This window comes from Lycorma delicatula, chromosome 1, assembly GCF_047948215.1.
Source record: "Lycorma delicatula isolate Av1 chromosome 1, ASM4794821v1, whole genome shotgun sequence".
In the NCBI taxonomy this organism is placed as follows: domain Eukaryota; kingdom Metazoa; phylum Arthropoda; class Insecta; order Hemiptera; family Fulgoridae; genus Lycorma; species Lycorma delicatula.
Window position 1 is genome coordinate 203,558,457 of NC_134455.1, and position 18,192 is coordinate 203,576,648.

Genomic DNA, 18,192 nt, shown 5'->3' on the forward strand with positions numbered 1-18,192 from the left:
AGTTGGAAGCATCGGGAGGATTGGTGCCACTGCAATTTGGATTCACCAAGGGAAAATCCACGGTGGATGCCTTCACCAGATAGTGAGGTGGATAGAGACAAGTAGAGCGGGCACCCGTAGGACCAGAAAGATACCACTGATGGTCATCCTGGATGTCCGCAATGCTTTCAATAGCATCTATGAGACATTTTTTGGAAGAAATGCGGAGGAGGAATATAGGTTTATACCAGAGAGCCTCAATAAGTAAACCTACAGAGTAGAGAGCTACTGACATCAGTAGAAGGAGGAGAAAATTATTTTTCTATGGAGGCGGGACCCCTCCATACATCTGGATGTATGGAAGGGTCTCCCAAGGATCTGTGCTAAGGCCCCTCATGTGGAACCTAGTTTTTGACGGGGCCTTGAGGTTGGGGTTCCTGGAGGGTGACACTAGTTACGTACGCCGACGATTTGGCGATACTTGTTGATGGCTCCACAAAAGATGAAGTGAAGGAAAAGGCGAATAGGGCTATAAGACAGATAAGCATGTGGTTTGCCACAAGGGGGCTACAACTCGCTCCACAAAAAACGCAACCCGTAGTTGTGGCAGGCCGACGTAAGATTAGAAGGATTTGAGTTACGGTCGATGGGGTTAGACTAGAAACAACGCCTTTTGTGAAATATCTCGGAGTATGTTTCGATCAAAATGGGGTATACAACCGACACCTCAATGAAGTATGCAGTAAAGCGGAGCGGATCGTCGACGCCCTGAGTAGACTGATGGGCACCAAGTGGGGACCCAGAGCAGCTAAAAGAAAGCTATTGATGATAGCTGCGACTTCTATAGTATTGTATGATGTGCCTGCCTCGTTTTCGGCACTAAACAGCAAGAGGAATGTGAAAATGATGACATCACTACTGAGACGATCGTGATGGCGTACCGAATTGTATCGGCGGATGCGGTGTGAGTCCTGGCCGGGGTACTTGCGATCCAGTTACGGGCTACTCAAATGAAACGAATCTATGAGGGCATGGACAGGGAACATGCCACTAATCTCTTGCTACAAGAACGGCAAAAGAAGTGGAATGCTGCTACAACTGAGGCGTGGACAAAGAAATCTATTCCTGAGATAGAACCATGGCTGGGGAGGAAAGACGGAGATGTGGGGTACTACATGTCACAATTCCTCTCCAGTCACGGAGGATTTGGTGTATACTTACACACGTTTAGAAGAAGGGAGCTCCCAAATTGTGTGTACTGCGGTCAAGAGGACACTCCCTGCCACACTTTGTTTGAATGTGCACGTTGGGAGGATCTAAAAGCAAGACAACATACAAGACATTACCCCCGAAACTGCAACAGAGTATATGCTGAGAGGTAAAGAGGATTGGCTGACAATAGAGAATCGTGGCTGAGGTTATACGAGCAAAGGAAGTGGATTACAAGAAGTGGGAGAAGTTACTTTAAGAAAAAAAAGACGGAGACCCGGCTACTGGGGCCTTAGCGGTTAGTGACAGAGGCTAGATGAAAATAAGGAAAAGATCCGGAATCGGTGAGCCGACCAGCCATGCCGGACGTACTGTCGGCAGGCGGGGAGGGTCATTAGAATCACAACGACACTCCCCTGGGCTGAGTAATACTTGATTTTTGAACTGGCACAAGGGAGCAGAACAACAAAAAGAAAAAAATATATATATGTAAAACCTGGGTATAACTTGGCACAAGAAATTATTTCACAAAGACAAATTTCCACTAAAACTCACTAAACACGTCTTTTTTACACATAAACAGCTCAGTTGGTTGTTTAAAGAAATTGTCATATTATTTACTTCGTCTGTCTTTCATTTATTTATGTCTGTCTTTTTGCAATAAATTTGTTCGTCCCCCGCCGGTTTCTTTATTTTGTTATAAAGTACACATTCCTGTGAGACTCCAAAACTATACTCAATTAATTTTTTAAATATTTGTTATAGCTTTAAATTGTTTAAAACTGATTTTTTGAAGTAAACATCCTTTATAAAGGAAGTCTTCTTAAAAATTGTTGGGTTATTTTCCATTGTTGGGTCCAGAGACCCATTTTTCCAGCTTCGATTAAATGCCTATTTTTCAGAGCAATGAAATAAAAAAAAATAATAATAATGGTTTCTTCAGAGGGATTTATCAATTGAGATAGAACAAATTGATCTTTCGTCTAATTTTAATTTGATGTAGATGTATATATTTTAAAAACATATTTTGACAGGAGAGCGAGCGCTGCAGTCGACAAGTTTCAAATAATTTTCATTAAACACTTATTACACAGTCAAATAATTAAAAAAAAATAAAAAAATAATAATATGGCTTAAGATTTAGATTAGCGTGCTAATTTTTAATTGGAATCGAATGTATTAAACATTTTTTAACTGTTTTGTATTCACTTTCAAAATTGATTTTTAAAAAATTTTTATTAAGACATGTATATATATATGTTTTGGTAAAGTCGATGTTTTTTTGTATTCATTTACTGCTTCTTATACATTTTTTGTTAATGAAAACCTGTATATGTTTCTCAACTTTTCTGAAATAGTTAGAACAATACATAAAAGCTTATTTTCTTTAAAATCTGAAATAACCCGATAAGAAATTACGAGAAGATATACAAATAGAACTATAATTATTAAAAGCGATATGAAAAAGCGCGATGCATGTTTCGCGTAGGCCACCGCATCACAACCTTCATTTCATTCACGTTAAATGATGACCTCGGCCGGAACCGTAGATGCGTAACGTAATCTTTGAACGGTCCGGACCGGTCGTTCATAACAAACCATCTACCGAGTGTAGGGTAAACCCGTACAAGAACAACGCTAAGATAACATTCAATACGTATGTAGTTTTAACATTCTTGATTTGTCATACTGTGTATCGTGTCCTTGCGCTTGTAACAATTGTAATCCGAACCGCTTTTAATTTTTTTTCAGAGCTCCCTTGAATTTTCTACCGCTTCTAAGGGAATAAATTATTACAGTTTAAGTTTATGAAAACTTAAACTGTAAAAATTTATTTTCTTTAAACACTTACAATAGCCTTGTTTAATATTCGATAATGTTGTTCTCTCGCAGCAATATTAAATAAGAACAGAGTATCATTTAAAAAAAAATTAAATTCTGATATTTTCATTGTAATTCAGTCAGTCATTGAGTTGAATTACGCATCGACTCACCATTGTTAAATATTTATATAAAGGTTCTGTTGTCACATATTGCTGCGAGAAAACAACATCATCGAATATTAAACAAAGCTATTGTAAGTGTTTAAAGAAAATAAATTTTTACAGTTTGTTTTCATAAACTTAAACTGTAAATATTTAATTTTAAACTGTAAACAATGGTGAGTCGGTGCGTAATTCAACTCAATGACTGACTGAATTACAATGAAAATATCAGAATTTAAAAAAAAAATGATACTCTGTTCTTATTTAAAATTGTGTTTGTCTTGCAGAATCACTGAAGTTTTTTTGGTGATGAGAATAACTACGAGTACTGAATACCTGATACTTGCTGATGTAGAAAAATGCTTTGTTAGGCGAATCAAACTCGTTCTTAGTAGGGGTTAATAATTGCTTGTAGGTGATTACCTACTTCTCATACGCCGATAGTGCGTATAAATAAAAAAAAATAAATAAATACAAAGATAAATATTACCTTATACAGATTAAAGATTAATTTAAATATAAAAAATGTACTCTTTATCTTGCATAATTTAAATAAACTTGACCGGTCATCTAGGGAAAAGTAAAAGTAACTTACATTAATTTTTCACGGGTTTTTTTTTTAATTTTTAGAGAAGTATTTAATTTTCTAAAAAAGCGAGGTAATGGAAAAATGTTTGTATTTTTTATCTGCTTAATATTAAACATCATTAGTTGATGTTGAATAAATATCCTTTACTTTAAGAATTATTCTTAAGAATAAAACATGTAGCTCGTGTTTATTCATGAAATGAGAAATCCTTATTTAGTAAATTATATTCTCTTGTCTTCGTGTACAAATTACCTGGTGAAAGTTGTGTCGAATCAAAGACACAATTTTAAAAAAAAATTAATATCTTTTAATTCATTTGTAATTAGCTGTGCATTTAAAGGTAATCCTTTTTAGTTAAGAATATTAAAAAAAATAATTAATTTATTAAATTTTAAACTTATTTTTTCTTAATATAAATTAGAATACTTATGAGAAAAAAATTTAAAATTAATGTATTTGAGAAATCAGCGAGTGTAATAAAAATATTTCTATTACGGTGTTTCTTTGTAATCGTCTTGCGGATGATGAAATACTTCTTTACTAGATGATGAAATACTTCTTTACCAGAATCACGACTCTTTTACATAGATTTCGATATTAAAAAAAAAATCAAATATAATTTGAAAAGTTATGAGTATTGACTCGATATGAAAGTAAGAGTGGCTTTTCCTAACACTTTATAATATTATGTTTTAGATGTAAACAGAAAATATAAAAAAGGATTTAAAATTTAATTTTTGCAAATAAAAATAAATTTGAAATGTATTTTATGAAGGTTACATAAATTTTTGTTACGATGACACACTTTTACGTAGATTTTTTTTGAACTGCATAGAATCTATTGGGCCTATGAAACATATTTATTCGTGTCATATACAGCAGTAGCTCCTTTCAAGGTTACACCTACTATTCCTTGCATTAAATCTACTTCAACTTTCATTTCGCCTACACTTTAACTGATGTGCCACACACCGTAAACAGAAGCACTGTAACGTCAAAGGTCATAACCTTGTTAAAAATGTTTTTTTCCATTATTAATCGTTTCAACAAATTTTTTTAGAACCTGAAATGGAAAAAATATTACGTTTAAAAATGGTTTAAAGAAAACTAATAAATAAACAGCGTTTAGGAATCATTATAAACCGATTATTTTAGAGTATTATATATATGTTTAAAACTGTATCAATTTAGGGGATCCCAGTGGATAGCGTAAATTTAGTTTAATTCAAGCTTTAACTTTTTTGGCTAGGAAATATGTCTTTGTCACAAACAAAAAAAAGTTAGATTTTTTAAATTAAATGAATAATATATTATACTTGATTATTGTAAAATACAAGGCTGACCCAAAATAGGAGATTAGACGTATTTAAATAATTGCAGTAATAAAAAAGTGAGAATTTTTATTTAAAAATTTAAAAGTCCTCCTTTAATAAAATTTAAAGTTCCCCCTTTTAATAAAAAAGGAGCAAATGAAACCTGAGTTTTAACACTTTTTCAGTCCTTTTTCCAACCACTTAATATACAAATTTGTTAAAACTTTTTTTACATTTATTTTTTACACTTTATTCGCTAATGCACTTTCACAGTTCTTTTTCTGACCACTTAAAGAAAAGCGTCAGAGTTTAGATACTTTTACCTGCGAGATATTCAGGTTTTTTCTTTTCGCTTAGGTGCTTTTTTGCTTGCGATATCTTCCGAACGAATTTAAAAAATTTAATATTTTTGAAATACGAATCTTGTCCGCACGGGTAATCTTTCATCTTGTATATATTTAAGGTACGAGTATTTAGTTCCTGATTTTTTTATAATTTTAAAACTTTATTACCAAGACGCCCTTACCAAATATTAATGTGATTCGTCTATCCAAACTTGAGATGTAAATTTTTATATAAAAATAACAAAATGGTGAGTAGAGGGAGAACGAAGGAGAAATCGCCATTTTTTCTAACGATATTTTTTGTTTAGTTTTACAAGTAGAATTCGATAAAGTCTAGCCAGCCCACTATTTTAGAAACACTATATATATTTACTAATAGCAAAAAATGTATTTTTTCAAATATAGTTTATCATTTGACTTTTAGGACAGAAATATCAGTGCGAGCTAAATTTGATTGTTTGCAGAATTTTGTTACAATAACTGCAAACTTTATTTCAAGTAACGGGTTTAAACATTTATTTAGTTTTGTTTTTTATTATTATTATCATCGCTATTATTTTTATCGTGCGTCATTCTAATTTTTACTGATTATTTTCTTCGGTTGATTATAGGTTAATAACTAACGAAATTACGCTCTCGTATAGCGTTTCTCACTAGATTATTTTACTAATTTTCAGTTATTTCTTTTATAGAGTAGAAATAGAAAGAAAAATGAAATTTTAAAATAATATAATCCTTTTTAAAAAAAAGTTTACATTTAATTATTTAACATTAAAATTCAAATCCTTTTTTGACCTACCTCATTTAGTTGTACATTCAATATATTTAATTAGGATCGTAACTGCAGACACTAACTGTATCACGTTTCTCTGACGCTCTATCTTATTTACATTTTTTGTTCGTCTATAGCCTAAAATTAATTTTTCTTTAACGTCAATTGCCGGGTTCTATACCGATTTAAAAATCAACGCTAAATTTGTTAATTTAAAAATCCGCATTATATACATTCTGAATTTTCTGCTTAATTCTTCTAATATTTGTTTTTCCTTTCTAACTTTGCCTCATATTTTTTCTTTTAATAACAGTTTGACTAACTTTGGACGCTTGAAAAAAAATTAACCGTTCTAATTTGTTTTAAAGATCTGTCAGAAACTTCCCTGTTATTTAATTCCTTTCTTTTCCTTTCATTTAAAACTTTATCAATCGATTTAATTTTTAAGATTCTTACATAGGTCAATATTCTTTTTTCTATCATAGTTTATTACTTTTATTTCAAATTGAATTCTTCTATCGTTGCATCGATGTTGTTAAATACCCAGTATTTTTTTAATATTATCTCGTTCCAAAAATATTTTAATCTTCGCTACCAGAGTTTTTCTTTATAAAATATTATTTCAAACTATTATTTTGCAGCTTCTTTGCACAAGTTATAATGAAATGATTACTTAATACATCTTTCGTTCGTTGCTTTCTGTATCGTAGGTTTTTTTAATGTTATTCTATTAATAACATAGCTACTGGATTGTTTTACAGATTATAAAAATAACTCTAAATAACTCCATATTTTTCTTTAAAGTCGATATTTTTAAAACTTTTAGTCTTATACGAGTATTACAGTTCTTATTATCGAATTTCTCTCAAGACCTACAAGTGCCATCGTAGTTAAGTTTATTATTCTTTTTTAATCTACATTTTATAAAAATGTATACTAATTTTTAGGACGTTGTTCAGAACTACATCGTTTACACAGCACAGGAATTCTGAAGGCGCATTATTTACCCACACTATCTGAATTTCATTGCTTCCCTGATACGTATTAAGTTACGTATAAAACTAGCTTTACAATAGAAAGAAAACAAAAGTTCTTTGTTACGCATTTTAATTGTATTCTTTGAATTTTATTTATTTAAGTTTAAATGGTTTTGATCTTAGTCTTTTTTTACCAACTTTGCAAAGAAAAGTACGTATTACTTTCGGTCGTAAGTTGGGTTTGGGGGTGTGAAATCAAATTCTCTTTATGTTTTGAGATATGAGGAGTACGGAAAACAATGTGAACTTATATAAAATATTGTTTACTTTCTTTAGTTTGTCTCAAATTTCATTTCTTTTTCCCTAGTTTTTATTCGTTATTTTTGATTTCGATTTATATTTCACCGCGACTAAACTGTGATTATTACTAAAGTTTGTTTTTTTTAATTTGTAGAATTCATATATTATTTCAAAACCTTTGCCTTAACCTGATATCATCTATTATTTCTTTTGTTCATTAATACTAATCTTTTAATTATATGATTTTTGGGAGTTCTCAATTACTAGTTCACGCAAAAAATTCTGAAAGACTAATTTTTGTGTGCGCTAATATTTTTAGTGCTGATTTCTAGTGTAAAATTTGTGTGCTAATATTTGTTTATAGTAGTTCGTATTTAGCAGATATTTTGATGTCCTTCCTTTATATATTATATCATTCCGGTCACCGTTACGTTAGACTTTCATTATATTTTAGTTACTTCGATTACCTATTTTTATATCTATTCTATTTCTTCACTGTTTTATGATAAATGTGCCGAATTCGTCATATAATAATCTGTTTAAGATTTAGCTTTCGTTTGATGAAATTTTAAGCGTGATTTTACTTATAGAAAAATAATTCTACCGCTATGTGGCTTGTAATTTCACGCTCGTCATCCTATTATCTTATTTCATATTATTTCTATCCAGAGTTTTAGTTATAAAATAATTTACTGGAAAAGCCTGGATATTCTTTCCATTTAATTTCCCTAATTACCTCAAACCTAAACTATCAGCTTGTTTTAAATAGGACGAGTAAGCATGTAAATAAATAATAAAATCGATCGTATGAAAATGCCAACATAAATTACTACAAATTAATGCCTGTAAAGCTAAAGCAGCTCATTTACAAGTCGTAGGTTATAAGTTAAAATGTTTAATAAAAAAATATAGCCGATATGCATGCAAACAATTACATTTTTTAAACGTTAAATGAACAGAGAAATATCAACAAATTCTTATTCACTAAGTTATTTTTGCATTGATAATGTATGTTTTTTAAAATAATTTTTTAATTACTCTAAGTGCTGTATTCTAAAAGACAGGTTGAATGTTCATGGTGACATTGGCCTACCTCGTATACAGAACGTAACATGTATTATGAGGAGTGAGCACGCTTCTCTCGCTTTGTGTCCTACATGCATATAAATTAATAACACGAGTAATGAAATTAGAGTGTAAATTACGTTTTGGGGTACATTAATACGGTTCTTGCATGTCAATAATGTTTCCTTTGTAAGGCATATCTACCTACGCGTACATGTTTTTCTTATATCATCCCTTGTTAGAATATATTGTGGCTAAAATCTACCGAGTGACTAATAACAATATCGATATGTATAAGTAGGATAACGAAAAGTATAAAATCATTGGTATTATTAAATAATTATTTTACACACACACTACAAGTGCACTAAATGCATTATAATTACACAATAAGAAATAACATAATATTGTAATAGTAATATATCATGTGATAATAATAATAATAATAATGAATGCGTTCATGAAATTCAGCCGCAGTAGCTGTTAAGAAAATATTAAGTATGAAATAGTAGGACTACATAAAGCCAGGAAAATATAACTAATTTTAAATGAATCATAAGAATTTGGAGGAAGCAAGATGAATAGTAAGATTATGAATTTATTTAGACTGCTAAATCAGAACAATGATACCTGATGATTGGAAAATAGGTACATTAATACTAATTTACCAAAGAATTCAAAGAACTGGTCTAGTATAAATCTACACACTGCTTACGACTTAAAGTGATGTGACAAAAATAATTATAGAAACTAAACTCGCTTTTCAATGTAGAGTTGATCCTCATAGGTCACAGAGATAGCTATCGATATTTATTTAGAAGCTTATGGTAAAAGCTTCTCGAAATTTAATAAAACTTGTCACGTCTATCTGTCTCAGATATGTTGTTTATCGTCATGGATATTGTCACTTTGTCTACGGCTGCTCGAAAACTGTTAATTTATTTACCGTTTGACGGTTTTTCTTTCACACAGCCAATCCTGCAATCGCAACTGTTTAATTATGCAAATCAACAAAATTAATCATTTAGGTGTTAATAAACAACGGTAATAATAACGGTTGCCTTACGTAGTTAAACGGTTGCGATTGCAGGATTTGTTGCACGACAAACAAATACCTATTTCCATTCAATAGATTAAAAATTTTACAAGGGTAATCGTGCGGTAGTATAAAATATTCTGAATGTTTCACCTTCAATTTCGGAACTGATTTAAAAAAAAGGAATTCCTTTATTCTAAAATTATTAAACACTTTAATATAAGAAATCTTATAAAATATAGAAGTGATGATAGGCTATATAGAGAAATGAAAAAAAAGTTAAAATTACATTTTGTAGTCAAAAGGTATGATAATGTCAGAGTATTGCAAAATAACGTTTCCAGTAATGATACATCAATACACCCTTGAAAAATAGTTGCTTGCAATAAAGAAGGAATGATTAATTATCTCATCGTTTAACCAGTCTTTTCGCTCTAACAATTAACCAAATTACCAAACCAAAAGAAAAGATAAACAACAATGAACTGTATCGTATTACGTATATAAATTACGTATATTAAAAGTACATGTGTAGGCTTAAGGATATATAGAAATATATATTGCAATATGATACAGTAGTAAATATAACACCTAATATGTATGTGTGTGTATATATTTATTTATTTGCCAAAATAATACAACATTTTGAAATTATAATTAAAATACATAACATATATAACAATACAGTATAAACTATTAAGCTTTCAAGAAACAAAATTTCTGGTTGAGAATTACCAACATATAAATACTTGTGCGCTGGATGGCAGAAGTAAAGAATATAAATAAATAACTATTGGTCTCGTCGGGATTGTATGTCATTAAAATTAAAATAATGCATTAAAAAAAGTATGAAAAAAGTACGAAGTGCTAAGTAATATACGAATACAGAGAAAGAAAAATTTAAAAGATTATGTTAAAAAAGGTAAAGTTAATAAATTAATGTAAGTAAAACAATGTATTAACATTTAGTTACGTCTACACTTGTTTATATAAACAACTATATATACAAACACACATATAAATTAAATTATATATATATATATATATATATATATATATATATATATATAAGTCAACAATGTAAAGAAAGTCGGAGATTGAAACATTGCTTTAAATTGAGTAAAATAAAAGTATAATAAAATAACATAAATGAGATTGATATCTCTGTTAACCCTACAATAATATAGGGTATTTTATAACTGGAATTCCAGAAGGACGCGCGGGGACAACTCGACTGGATAGTGTTACGTAAATTGTGGCATTAATTTAATCCTTGAAAAATACCACCAAAGTATTAATATTATTTTTGAAAAAATTTCTTACAGGATAATGAAAGACTAAGGTTTTTACCATTCTACAGGCACTGTTTTTAACTGTTATGTATGAATGTAAAGTATAAATTCCAGTTATTGCAGTAATTTATGTATAAATCCAAATAATGGAAATACTCTAAAACAAATTACAAAGTGATAGGTTTTTAAAATTTAGGGTATAAATTTACGTGAACATAAATGTGTGATATACATCGAAACATCTTATGAAGTATTCTATAAAAGTTTCATATTGCTATACGCTAAAAATTTAAAACTACTAAAAATTCTCACACAGGGGGTACTTGTGGTACTACAGTAATAGCGTATTAGAAATACTATTTTATTACGTAAAGTGAACTAACATGAATAATAATGGCTTTGAGAAAGACTAGGAATAACGTGTTAAAATGATATATTTTAGTTTATGTTCTCTTTAAGTTGAAAGTCAAGAAGAAAAACTTGTCACAGTTAAATGAAACATTTTTACAACGGTAATTTATGGATAAGCACCTTTCGGTAATGTTTTATCGAAACAAAAGAGGTTGTTTTGTTGTTCTTTAAAAAGTTATATTTGTATAAATTTCGCAGTTACTAGTCTGTGGTATGACCATTCATCATAATCACGTCACAAAAGAAGTGTTTAGTATTTATAATCGCGTATCTCCTTTTTACGTGATTTGGATACAGACCGTTCCATGAACATACAATGTACTTTAATTTTTGCTAAATAATCTACCGCCTTAAATTGTGATTGGTTCAATAATGGCAATAGCCTGCCTGTTCAAGATTTATTGAGTTTTTACTTGTATTTATCTCCAACATTTTGATAACAGAAATAAAAAATGGCTAAAACTTTGTTTGCAAGAATAATGTAAAACAAACGAGATAAACTCGTTAAGATAAGTTTAAAAAATCAACGAATTTCTTCCTCTCAATTAACAGAATTCAAAAGTATTATTCTACACGTAGAAGCTCAACGAAATTTATGACAGGGATAGATAGTTCAGGTTTCGTTTACAGAAATTAAAGACATATTTCAGTGAATTTGGTAGTTGTTTGTTTGAGATAATTGTTCAATTTTATGATTATCCGATGGATATGATAAGAACAGATGGATATGGATAAGAGATAATGATTCTTACTATGTAAGTGCATTTTAAAATAATCCTGTTCTAATTTATGTCTATGATAACTACTTTTATTTGGTTTTTTCTTAAGTTTCATAAAAATAGGAATTTATTGTTCAAGATCACTTAAAAATAAAATCAACTCAGAAAATTTCAAATCAAACTCAGAAAGCTTGAACAAAGGGATTTTTTTCAATAATGATGTCTCACTGGTAAATATCAGTGAGATAAAATAAAAGGACTTCGTTCTCGTTTGTACACATAAGTTATTACATAAAAGTGAAAAAAAATATATAATCGATTCTTGTCGGAAAAAGTTTCTCTAACTCAACAAAGTTCATAAGAAATGTAAAATGTTCGATCTTGTAAATTCTTTCTTTTTTTGCTGACGATATGACTGAATTTTTATCTTTGGGATGCAGATGTTTTTCTTCATTCTTCTAGTCTTAACTCTAGAGAAGATAAAATAATATAATAATGTATACTATTTTACGACCCACTAAAACAACTAAACGAAGTACACATGTGTGGTTAAACGTAGATAAACGGTAAAAGTGTAAAGGTATTGCATTATAATGTGACGTAATAGTTAGTCAGCACGGTATATTTTATTATTTAGCCACGATATCGTGTGCGCATCGCAACCTTTACAAATGGCATTCGTGATCAAAACAAGATCCACTCGCCTACCTTGAATAGTCTAAGATTACTGTTACTCCTACAATTTTTTCTACCCGGAACTTTTTTTATCATATCTGTTACATACGACACATACACACCTTCATTTTTCAATTAATTTTGAAATTCAGCTACCTAAATCTCTAAAAAAGTAGAGTTTAGTATAATGAATGCGATTTTTGAAATTGAGACCGAATTGTTGCAACGGAATAGTATACCTTGCAACACTGCTAAAATAATATAAACTTAGTTTTATATTGTCATTCATATCGACATCTAATCTTTCTCATTATGTTTTATTTCAGATAGAAATCAAAAAAATATATCTAATTTATACGGTAACTAACCGTAAGTCTTGAAAAAAATTCAGATATATTGTTGACATGCAAAGTGGATTTAATGGGGGCAGACCGACAGGTGTTCTTTGGTGGTTGGGTTTCAATTAACTACACATCTCAGAAATGGTCGGGTCGACCTGAGACTGTAAAAGACTAGACTTCATTTCATTCATACATATCATCCACATTCATCTTCTAAAGTAATACCTTAAGGTGGTTCTGGAGGCTAAACAGAAAAAGAAAGAAAGGCCCACAGACTGTCCGATTAAACATCGGACAGGCAATAAATTAATTCTTAAGAACTATAATTTTCTACTAATTTATTTTAATTACTTTTAGTTAATATTTTCACGATTATTAAGATCAAGAACATATACCATTTAATTAAATGTTCTGGGCGTATTATTACGGATCCCAATAATGTACGAGTACTACTTTAAGTTTACTTTTCTAGAATTTTTGTTTAATAATCCGCTTGTTGAATTTCAAACAATTATGGATTTGTAATTTGGTGCAATTGAATGCATTTATCGTCCGCCATTTAGATTTCTTCAGCTCGCTACATGTCTGCCCAGCATCAGTTAAACGATTGAGATGAATCGTTTGGTACCGACTTGGTGAAAATTGTAGTAGCTGTGCTGAATTTAATAACTACAAATAAACAAAAATACAGTAATGATAAACACTGACTTATTTTTACAAAGAAAAAAACGAAATCGAAAAATTCATCAGAAAACATTAATTATTAACAAAGTGCTCTAAACGCAGCTGTGGAAACTACTAAAGTATCACAAAAATATTATAAAATAAATATATTATATATATATATATATATATATATATATATACTAAAGTAGTACAAATATTTATGAATTTAAGGTAAAGATGAACTGGATAAATTTTATTTCTGCTGGTTGATGCCAGACAATCAGATATAAATTTGTACGAACCTTATTGAATCAGATTTTTTAACTCTACTTTCTAAGTGCATGTTATGCATATATATATATATATATATATATATATATGTGTGTGTGTGTGTGTGAAAATATTTTTCAAATTAAAATTTTGCGGAGTTTATAAATTGTTAAAATTCACGAATAAGGTTAAATCTTTTCTCAAGTTCAGTGAGTATATACCTGGACTTGAAAAAATTTGAATATTTTCAAAATGAACGAATGAATGAGTAAAATATTTTATATTTATGTAATCTCTATAGCTACTTATCTTTATATTTAGGTACAGGAAATTCCAACGTAAGAAATCATATGGATTCCAACTTATTTCGTAACTAGTATGTTTCATTTACCTTTTCCGTACGATTAAAGTAGCTTTCCGTGTAAGGTTGTATGTGTGTCGACTGGTAAAATAAGGGAATATTTCAGTTTATAGAAAATTACGAAGTTGTTAAAAATTTTATAAAAATTATGGATAGTCTTATTCAGTTTTTATTGAAATGATATTCAAATGAGAAAACCGCAAACATTTTCTCTATTCAGGAGAGGGACGACATATCACAGTCTTTTGAAGAGTTATAAATTAAGTTTGAATTAGGATGAAATTAAACCGGTCTGCGAGTTTAATTAAATACAAAATAACCGTTCAAGAGCTATGCTCATCAACAAACGGATAGACTTTGATACATTTATGTGTGTGTGTGTGTGTGTGTGTGTGCACGCGCGCGCACGTTTTGTATATATATATATATATATATATATATATATATATATATATACACACACAAGTGTATTTGTACCTAAATTATTATTATTATTTTGATTGTCTATATCTAAGCACTATTTAAACGACTGCCCACCAATTTGACTTCTCCCGTCTAAAGCTGATACATTCTGATGAATATCCGCCCATTGACGGAGTAAAACCCAGAAACAATTAAATAATGCAAATTGGGTTTAAAGAGGCTATTGATACGTTTAATTAGATTTAAAACGGGATAAGGATGGATTTATTCAGCTCATAATTTTATTATAATAAAAAATATCACTTTATTAACCTAAAGAATAGAAAATAAAATGAAAGGAATTAATCTGAATAATTTGAAAGAGATACTTTATAATGAGAATAATATGAAAATGATTATTTTGTAATCGTATCTTTTTTTTTATTAACTTCTTCCTTTAAAAAAAAACCCATGAACTCTTTCTGTTAATACTTTTATTTTTTCCCAATCAGATATACCAAAAGAATTCAAAACAAATTTTTTTTAATAATTATATCTTTCTTATTATTATATTAGTTTTTGTAATTATAGCAAAGATATTACGACAATCTAATATCCATAATACCCACACCTCATTTGCTGTGGAAATTTGATTTTACTGTGTACATTTCTTCCATCTGCTGATTCATATTGTCATCTTGTACTTTCTATAACTTTGCTGGTAACTGCTATTTAAATTTTGCAAATAAATGGTAAAATTGCCAGCAGGAATAAATTACGTCATCATAATATTATGTTATTTTGAAATTAAACAATACCATACATCGAAAGGCAAGATAATTTATTTAGTAAGTAGTTTACGATTTATTATTACCTAACGTCTAAAGTTCTTTAATATTAGTAGAACATTCAAAAAATAATAGAACTCATTTTTTAGGTATTTTCTTAATAATTTTACTTTAATTTTTCTTAATAGAAGAAATTGAAACTTGATTAACCAAATAGACCTTACTTGAATTAAATAAATCGTGATGATAAATATATCTTGCAGGTATTGTTGAGTTTATAGGAAAAAATTACGCTGTTTCTAAAATTTATTGGTAAAAGGAGAAACTTTATCGTAAATTAATATATTTTTACTCATTTTATATAATTTTATTTAAACATTTTTAACAATTATGGTTCTTTTATTAAAAAAAACAAAAAAAAAAACATATATATATTTACTTAGCAATACAATTGTAGAATTGTTTCAACAATTCAATGTCTAAGATAATTAACAAATGAATAAACTCCACAATTTCTTTTCTCGTTTTTTTTTTGTTTCATTTGGTCAAAATTTAATTTAAAGTGCTTGGTGTCATAGATTAAATAAAACTTAAAATGCGTTAAAGAAATTCTCTTTTTATTGATAAATGTTACATCACTTTTAATTATTAGTTTTTTTTAGTGAAAGTAGATAATTATATTATTTTTGTTTCTTTTAGATTAGAAAAGTGAGTTTAATAAAAGTATTTAAGGTACGAGTACATTCACGTTTACGTAAAAAAAAAGTGAGTAAAAGTGAGTTAAGTAGGAATTTCATTAATAATTTCTAATACGAGGATATCGATGGCCAGTACCTTCTATAGAGGACATCTATCATGCATTGTTGTAAAGTCGATATGCAAGATTTCATATTAATTTAAATCAGTTTAAATTTTAATTTTTTTACATAAAAATCTTTTATTTAAAAAAAATTATTGTTATAATAGTTATTAAGATAACATACGAGTATTTCAGGATGTATTGGAAATTTTCGGTTTGTGATTTTTAGTTATAGAGTAAATCGAGTTAATTGATCTAACTATTGAAAATTATGTAAGCTTAATATCAAAACGCAGTTGCGTAACTGTCGTTCTAATTCAGATTTATTTTTGGGGAGAAGTGGAATTAAGAAAAAGTGATAAAATATAGGGGTATAAGAAAGAGTGTTTTTAGCGAATTTTTTATGATGAATGGCAACTCAGGTATTGCTGACCTCAACCTTAACTTAGAACTCTAAAAGCGTACTAAAATTTGTTATAACTGTAATGTAGTTAAGTGCTGGTCAAAACCTTACAGAAGGAACGTTTAAAAAATATGTTAGATGAAATTCAAGACCATACGGGAACTCGTATCAAAGGGTAGATTCCCCTGGTGCAGACGAAATAGACGGCTCATCAAATCTTCATGAGATTTTCTACATGACATGAACGGCATATTCGAAAAGCGCTTTATGAGTTTGCTATTGAAGGGCCATATAAGTAGTCTTTTGAAAGGACAATATTTGTTTTACGAATTGCTTTGTTGTCGGTCGATAATCCGAATATGGAAGATGTATGTACTTTATGTTATATATGTAGAAAAAACACAATAAATAAACATCTCTTTAAAGAAATCAGCGCATCTAAAATGATCAATGTGGTATGATAGTTTAAGAACGGCAACCGTTTTAAAAGTGAGATATCAATATTTTTTATTAAAAATAAATTATTTATAAAATTCTTAAATTCCGGTATTGTTTTTTACAATCTGCTTGAAAGATAAAATAAAACAGATTCTTATTTATAAAGAAAAAAATGCGAAGAATTAAACGTATGTATTATATATATATATATATATATATATACTCGTGTATATATATATACATAACATATATACATATATATATATATATACACTCGTGTGTTGTGTATATATATATAAGAGGAGTAAAATAACACTCAAATCCTTTTTTTTCTGGATTAAATGACCTAATTTAATCTTATAATGCTAGTCTTTGAATATTTAACTTTAATTTGAAATAGCAATGTCTTATAACAAACAAAACATAAGTTTTCCTTTACAGATCAGTAATTGATTTTGATAATTGATAATGCCAATAATTACTGAGATAGTTTCTGATAATTTAAATATTCCTGTAACTGCTAGTAACCTTTGCTTCTATATTAGTAATTAAAGAAGTTCCTAGAGCCAAACTTTAGACTGCCTTTAATTCACAAATAATTATGTCTGTTAAAATTTATGCGATCGTTTTTCACCTCCGATTAACGGTTTAACCTCCTGTCAAAATTTTTTTGTAAATTTACCTTTGGAACGTATTAGTTCATAATCTTTTATGTATATTAATTATATTTGATCGGATTATTAAACTACATAAAACTATTTTTAAATACATACGGTTTAAGAGCTGAAGAAACTGACTTGCAGGTAGAAATAATTGACATGATCTGTAAAAGAATGACTTGGTTTCCGATGATTTTCTCTGAAAAAAAAAGCAAATAAACTTGTACAATTATTAACTGACTTCAAGCTATGTGTTTCGTGTGAACAGCCAACGGGCGACTTTCTACACACTGCCTACTTATGTTAATTACTGGGTAAACGTTATCTCAAAAAAGTAAAATGAACTCGCCAACTTTAAACAAACTATTTGTAGACGGTTATTTGATTTGACTAAATTGA

General features: G+C 29.1%; 1 protein-coding gene across 2 annotated transcripts in view; it reads right to left on the bottom strand.

Moving 5' to 3' along the window:
• LOC142327602 (clarin-3) overlaps positions 1–18,192 on the bottom strand; it is a 107,095-nt gene that overhangs the window by 23,877 nt on the left and 65,026 nt on the right. The window contains exon 2 of one of the 2 annotated variants that reach the window (XM_075370809.1): positions 17,908–17,992. The exons of the other annotated variant lie outside the window; for it this stretch is intronic. The gene's annotated coding sequence lies outside the window, so the exon portion shown is untranslated. The remainder of the gene's footprint in view (positions 1–17,907; positions 17,993–18,192) is intronic. 2 annotated transcript variants of the gene reach the window in all.